General features: G+C 40.0%; 1 long non-coding RNA gene across 1 annotated transcript in view; it reads right to left on the minus strand.

Annotated features, from left to right (window-relative positions):
- Positions 1-8,389, minus strand: part of LOC115294542 — a 46,245-nt gene that overhangs the window by 17,565 nt on the left and 20,291 nt on the right. The window lies entirely within an intron of this gene.

Genomic DNA, 8,389 nt, shown 5'->3' on the forward strand with positions numbered 1-8,389 from the left:
CCCGCCCCCAATCACAGGTAGCTGTCTGTAGCACTGGCTTAGGATTTCAAGGCCCATAAACTTGTGTATTTGCCCAGTTAAAAAAAATTGTTTTAACAAAATTTAATTAATTAAAAAATCACTAAACATCCACTACCATCACCATTATTGTATAAAATAAAGACAATTTTAACAGCATAAAAGGTAGGAAGCATATGATCTCAGAATAAATGTCAGCTCTTCAAATTGAGTGTTTGAAACTTTAGTATTCTGTAAGATTTCCTTGTTCTTCTCTACTCGATAAAACACATGAGTTAGAGAACAGGAGGGAAATACACAGGCTGCCTCTAGTCCTGGGCACCAGAGGAGAGGGGAGAGGGGACGTATTTCCCAGGACTTTGCCCATTGTCTTCCTGAGGCAACTAACTGATCTGATTGTCCTGGAGACTGTGAACCAGCCCAAATGATAGAAACTAGAGTTTATCCCAGAAACTCTGAATCCAATTAGGCATGATTAGCAAAGAAAGTGGTGAACGTGAGAAAATCTAAACAGTATGATGATGATGATGATGATGATGAAGATGCCATCTAATTTGTGGGTTTAAAGCAAAAAGAGAGTTAAAATCTGGATGATAATAACAGCAAGTAAGTCAGGAGGGGAAACCAGAATGGATGCATTTTATAGTCTTATTGTTCAGAAGAAGTTAATACTATTGATGACATTTAGAGTTAGCTAAGTAAAATTTGCATGTTAAAATTTTAAGGTCACTTAAAAATAAATATAGAATTTTTCTGGACTAGATAAAAATAAACAAACAAAAATCATTCAATTCAACAGAAGACCTGGAGAGGGGGGAGCGGCAAGATGGCGGAGAAGTAAGGAGCCCCATTACCTCCAACCACCCACAATTATCAAACTGAGAAGAATTAAAAGCCACTGCTTTCTGATCTCCAAGATCGGAGGTGTGTGCAGACCCCTTACCGACAGCAGTCTCATAGATGACTGAGTGAGTGCAAACTGGGAACGAGACTTTGGGGGAGGGAGCGCCTGCCCGAAGCAGAGCAGGGAGACAAAGCGCCCAGAGGCTTGGTGCTGGGCCCGCAGAGAGCCCTGTGTCCACGGGTGCACAGATCCACGGACAGGCACACACAGATCCGCGGACAGTCGCGCAGGTGGGGTGGCTGTGTGTCCAGAGGCACTCGGAGCCGCGTGGAACCGCTGAGCAAGGCAGCAGAGAGACCAGGGGAAGGAAAGTAGAGACTGAATCACTCATAGCTTGACCCCTGGAGAGGAGAGAGCTCGCCCAGGACTGATTGCCACTGTGCGCGGAGAGAGAAATCCGTCCTCCTCAGTGGGCTTGTTCTCCCTTGGGCCGGCAGCTCACTGACTTCAGATAGAGCCAGGGGAAAAAACTGACTTTACAATCCCCCTACTCAATCCAGGCCAGAAAGCCACCACCTGCAGGAGATTTTAACTGTGGTGGCAATACTGAGTGTGTGGGCAAGAACTTAGAATCCAGGCAGAACTTAAAAAACAGAAACAATTAGACCCGCCTGAGGCACAAGAAGATTGGACTCAAGAGAGAGGCTGGCAACGCATGGTCTGGGGGGGACTTGGGGCGCCAACATTCTTCTCCCTGCATCCACCAAGGCAGGGCCTCAGAGGGTAACTCCTGAGACCCACCTACCCACACCAAGCCACACCCATCCACGCTGGAGAGCTGCTGTGTTTTTGCTTATTACATTTGTATTTTTCCTAATATTTTTACTTTTTAATTTTTTCCCCTGTCTTCTCTTTCCTATTTTCCTATTTCCTTCTTTTCTCCCTTTTCCCCTGGAGTCTGGGAAAGACCAATATTTAGGCACTGCTGTGCTTAGATCAACTCTTACCATCCAGATAGTTTTTCCTTTATCTCATCCGTATCTCCCCCCTCCTCAGATTTTAAGCCCTCAGACTGTCCGTTATCTCTGGCTGTCACTGTCTCCCCTCCTCCCCACCTGCTCCCCCCCGTTTTCTCTCCTGTTCCTTTTTTTCTTTCCCCTTTTGGTTTGCTTCTTTACTTGTTCTGTCAGTACATTTGTTTGCTTGTGTTCTCTGTGTGTTTGTCTGTCTGTTTTCCTTTTCAGAGCTAACTCAAGAAATAACCCAAAGCACACATAGTGGAAAGCCCCAAATATCGCTGAGTAGGGAAATAAATTAATCCGAGGCATAACAAGAGAAACGGAGAGACACCATTAAAAGAATATCTCCTGAAACGACAGACCCTAGACAGTCAGAGAGCCTCCATCAATAGAGAAATACTAATAGATGCACAGTGCAGAACGAGCTTTTAAGACTGACAAGAGGCAGAAAGCTAGCCAAAATGAAGAAACGAAAGAATTCTCCCCTAAAGAAACTTCAGGAAGAAATCACAGCTATAGAATTGCTCAAAACAGACTTAAGCAACTTAACTGAACAGGAATTTAGAACAACTGTCATAAAATTAATCGCTGCGCTTGAAAAAAACCGTCAGAGGAGCTATTGATACACAGACTAGGGACCTTCAAAATAGCTGTGACGAGTTAAAAAAAGGGTATAAATGAGGCGAGTAATAAAATGGAGGCTACCACTGCACGGATTGAAGAAGCAGAGTGGAGAATAGGTGAATTAGAAGACACAGTTATAGTAAAAAAAGAAGCCAAGAAAAAGAGAGAGAAATTGATACAGGAGCATGTAAGGAAAATCAGAGACCTGAGTGATACAATCAAACAGAACCATATCTGCATCATGGAGTTCCTGGAGAGAAAGATAAAGACAGAGTTCCTGAAGGGGTGCTGGACCCAAAAATTTCCCCAATCTGGGGAAAGAGAAAGACATTGAAATTCAAGAGACATACTGAACTCCTCTAAGACGTAACGTAAACCAACCTTCAGCATGACATATCATAGTGAAACTGGCAAAATATAAAGGTAAAGAGAGAATCCTGAAAGCAGCTAGGGATAAAAGGGTCTTAACACACAAAGGGAAACCTATCAGAGTGGTTACAGACCTATATACTTAAACTTGGCATGCTAGAAAGGAATGGCAGGAAATCTTCAATGTGATGAACAGGAAGAATATGCAACCAAGAATCCTTTATCCAGCGAACCTGTCATTCAAAATAGAAGGAGAGATAAAAGTGTTTCCAAATAAACAAAAGTTGAGAAAATTCATCACCACCAAATCAGCCCTACAAGAAATCCTAAGAGGGACTCTATGAGGGAAATGTAGAAAGGAATATAAGACACCAGAGACATCACTCCAAACATGCACTCTATAGAGAACACAATGAATCTAAACCCACATATTTCAATAATAACCCTGAATGTAAATGGACTGAATGCTCCAGTCAAACAACACAGTGTAGCAGAATGGATCAAAAACCAAAATCCATCTATTTGCTGTCTACAGGAGACTCACCTTAGACCTGAAGACACCTTCAGATTGAAAGTAAGGGGATGGAGAAATACCTACCATGTGACTGGACGCCAAAAGAAAGCTGGAGTAGCCATACTTCTATTGGACAAACTGGACTTTAAAATAAAGGCAGTAACAAAAGATGAAGAAGGACATTATATAATTACAGGGTCTCTACATCAGGAAGAGCTAAAAATTATAAACATTTATATGTCGAATTCAGGAGTTCCCAAATACATAATACAACTAATCACAAACAGAAGCAATCTTATTGATAAGAATGTGCTAATTGCAGAGGACTTTAATACCCCACATGCAACAGTGGATAAGTCAACCAGACAAAAAATCACTAAAGAAACAATGGACCTGAATGGCACACTGGAGCAGATGGCATTGATAGATATATTTAGAACTCTGCATCCTGATGCTAGGGAATTCACTTTCTTCTCGAGTTCACATGGCACGTTCTCCAACATTGATCATATACTGGGTCATAAAACAGCCCTCCATAAATACAAAAGAATTGAGATCATACCATGCACACTTTCAGATCACAATACTATGAAACTTGAAATCAACCACAGGAAGAAGTCTGGAAAACCTCCAAAAACGTGGAGGTTAAAAACAACCCTACTGAAGAATGACTGGGCAAACCATGCAATTAGAGAGGAAATTAAAAAATACATGGAAACAAACGAAAATGAAAATACAACAACCTAAACTCTCTGGGACGCAGCAAAGGCAGTCCTAAGAGGAAAGTTCATTGCAATCCAGGCCTATTTCAACAAACTAGAAAAAGTGCAAACTCAAACCTAACAGAACACCTAAGGAAACTAGAAAGGGAGCAGCAAGAGCACCCTAAACCCAGCAAAAGAAGAGAAATAATAAAGATCATGGCAGAATTAAACAAGACAGAATCCACAAAAACAATTGAAGAGATCAATGAAACCAAGGGTTGATTTTTTGGAAAAATAAACAAAATTGATAAACCTCTAGCTAGGCTCCTTAGAAAGAAAAGCGAGAACACTCAAATAGACAAAATCATGAGGGAAAAGGGATCTATTACAACAGATCCCTCAGAAATACAAGCAATCATCAGAGATTACTATGAAAAGTTATATGCCAACAAACTGGACAATCTAGAAGAAATGGACAAATTCCTAAATGCACATGCACTACCAAAATTCAAATGGGAAGAGATAGAAAATTTGAACAGACCCATAACCAGTGAAGAAATTGAATCAGTTATCAAAAATCTCCCAATGAATAAAAGCTCAGGGATGGATGGATTCCCAAGGGAATTCCATCAGACATTTAAAGCAGAGTTAACACCGATCCTTCTCAAGTTATTTCAAAAAACAGAAATGGAAGGAAGACTTCCGGACTCATTCTACGAAGCACATACCACTTTGATTCCTAAGCCAGACAGAGACCCAGCAAAAAAAGAGAACTACAGGCCAATGTCCTTAATGAATACGGATGCAAAAATACTCAACAAGATACTAGCAAATCAAATTCAACAGTATATAAAAAGAATTATCCATCATGATCAAGTGGTATTCATTCCTGGGTTACAGGGCTGGTTCAATATTCACAAATCCATCAATATGATACATCACATTAACAAAAGAAATGAAAAAACATATGATCCTGTCGATAGATATAGAAAAAGCACTTGACAAAGTATAACATCCCTTCTTAATAGAAACCCTCAAGAACATCAGAATAGAAGGAACTTACTTAAACATCATAAAAGCCATTTATGAAAAGCCCACAGCCAATGTTATCCTCAATGGGGAAAAACTGAGAGCTTTCCCCTGGAAATCAGGGGCACCACAGGGTGTCCACTCTCACCACTGTTGTTTAACATAGTGTTGGAAGTCCTAGCATCAGCAATCAGACAACAAAAGGAAATAAAAGGCATCAGAATTGGCAAAGATGAAGTCAAAGTTTCACTTTTTGCAGATGACATGATACTCTACGTGGAAAACCCCATCGACTCCACCAGAAGCTTTCTAAAACTGATAAATGAATTCAGTAAAGTTGCAGGGTACAAAATCAACATACAGAAGTTGGTTGCATTCTTATACACCAAAAATGAAGCAACAGAAAGAGAAATCAAGAAACAGATCGCATTCACAATTGCATGAAAAATCATAAAATACTTAGGAGTAAACCTAACCAAGGATGTAAAAGACCTGTATTCTGAAAACTACAGAAGACTTATGAAGGAAATTGAAGAAGACACAAAGAAAGAGAAAAACATTCTTCTGTGCTCATGGATCAGAAGAATAAACATTGTTAAATTGTCACTATTACCAAAAACAATTTACACATTCAATGCAATCCCCATCAGTTGCACCAGCATTCTTCTCAAAGCTAGAACAAACTATCTTAAAATTCATATGGGACCACAAAAAAACCCAAATAGCCAAAGTAATATTGAAGAAGAAAACCAAAATGGGAGGCATCACAATTCCAGACTTCAGCCTCTCCTACAAAGCTGTCATCATCATGACAGTATGGTATTGGCACAAAAACAGACACAAAGACCAATGGAATAGAATATAGAGTCCAAAACTGGACTCTCAAGTGTATGGCCAATTAATCTTCAACAAAACAAGAAAGAGTATCCAATGGAAAAAAGACAGTCTCTTCAACAGGTGGTTTTGGGAGAGCTGGACAGCAACATGTAGAAGAATGAAATTAGACAACTTTCTTACACCATTCACAAAAATAAACTCAAAATGGATAAAGGACCTGAATGTGAGACAGGAAACCATAAAAACTCTAAAGGAGAAAGCAGAAAATAGCCTCCTCGACCTCAATCACAGCAATTTCCTCCTCGACACATCCCCAGAGGCAAGGGAATCAAGAACAAAAATAAACTATTGGGACCTCATCAAGATAAAAAGCTTCTGCAGTGCAATGGAAACAATCAAAAAAACTAATAGGCAACTGACAGAATGGGAAAAGATAGTGGCAAATGGCATATCAGATAAAGGGCTAGTATCCAAAATCTATAAGGAACTCACCAAATTCCATACCTGAAAAATGAATAATCCAGTGAAGAAATGGGCAGAAGACATAAACAGACCCTTCTTCAAAGAGGACATCCAGAGGGCCAACAGGCACATGAAACGATGCTCAGCGTCACTCATCATCAGGGAAATACAAATCAAAACCACACTGAGATACCACCTTACGCCAGTCAGAGTGGCTCAAATGAACAAATCAAGAGACTATAGATGCTGGCAAGAGTGTGGAGAAACGGGCACCCTCCTACACTGTTGGTGGGAATGTAAACTGGTGTAGCTGCTCTGGAAAACAGTATGGAGGTTCCTCAAAAAACCATCAATAGAACTCCCCTATGACACAGCAATAGTACTGCTAGGGATTTACCCAAGGGATACAGAAGTGCTGACACATAGGGGGCACCTGTACCCCAATGGTCATAGCAGCACTTTCAACAATAGCCAAATCATGGAAAGAGCCTAAATGTCCATCAACTGATGAATGGATCAAGAAGATGTGGTTTATATATAATGGAATACTACATGGCAATGAGAAAGAATGAAATGTGGCCATTTGTAGCAAAGTGGATGGACCTCGATGGTGTCATGCTAAGCGAAATAAGTCAGGCGGAGAAGGACAGATACCATGTTTGCACTCATAGGTCTATCAGGAGAAATCTAACTGAGGACTATAGAGAGGGGAAGGGGGAAAGAGAGCTGGGGAGAGCGAGGGATATAAATCATGAGAGACTATTGAATATTGAAAACTAACCAAGGACTGAAGGGGGAGGGGGAGGGAGAAAGGGGGTGATGGTCATGGAGGGGGGCACTTGTGGGGAGAAGCACTGGGTGTTATATGGAAACCAATTTTTACAATAAACTATTATAAATTTAAAAAAAACAAAAAACAAAGAGAAGACCCAAAAATTTCAGGGCCAAGATATTAGTACATAATTACTTGTCTTTAAAAGCAGAATTCATGGGACTACCCCAAAGCATTAAGCACAGTTACATAAAGGATATTTTTCTAATAAATTTTAGAAAGAGTTTCTCCATATGTTACTCATTCACATTTTTTTCATTACTCAGAAGATCCACAGATATTTCAAAATAAGGAAACTAAAGGAAGAGATGACATGTAGAATACCTGAGTTTGTGAGTAATCCTGGTGATGGACTATTTGCTGGAAAAATGTCTGCAACAGAGTCACCGTGTCGCAAATAGGAACAAAACCCAAACAAAAAACAACCAATTCTCTTATGTATGTTATAATACTACTTTTTAAAATGTAGAAATCAGAATATTTTGATAAGGATGTGGTTACAGATATGAGGCAAGAAGACAGTATGTGATTAGTAACCACACACCCTTAGTCATTCTGAGTAATTTGATAAATAAATCAAGGAAAAACAAATATTTAGGGACTGAGTAAAATACCATAAATCTTGGGCTATTCCCCCTCAAAGTATAACTTAAACCCCAGACAAGCTCATGTATTAATTCCCTGGAACTAGCCTTTTGGGAACTGATAGATTTTAGAAATATCTCCAAGTGGATTTTTAAAAAGATGCATACCTATATGGGAAGTAATTATGGAAATATGGAAAAATATACACTGAACTGTTAACTGGGTGGATGAACGGGTGAGGTGAGGTTATAGAGGACTTCTGATTTTTATAACTAGTATGTATTATGATAATTGGGAAAATTTTAACATTTCTTAAAAGTAGTATATAATTTGTGGGGCGCCTGGGTGGCTCAGTCGGTTGAGCCTCTGGCTTCGGCTCAGGTCAGATCTCACGTTCGTGGGTTGGAGCCCCGCGTCAGGCTCTGTGCTGACAGCCAGCTCAGAGCCTGGAGCCTGCTTCAGATTCTGTGTCTCCTTCTCTCTCTGCCCCTCCCTCTCTCATGCTCTGTCTCTCTCTGTATCAAAAATAAATAAAACATTAAAAAAAAAGTT

The sequence above is a fragment of the Suricata suricatta genome, chromosome 6 (assembly GCF_006229205.1).
Source record: "Suricata suricatta isolate VVHF042 chromosome 6, meerkat_22Aug2017_6uvM2_HiC, whole genome shotgun sequence".
Lineage (NCBI taxonomy): Eukaryota > Metazoa > Chordata > Mammalia > Carnivora > Herpestidae > Suricata > Suricata suricatta.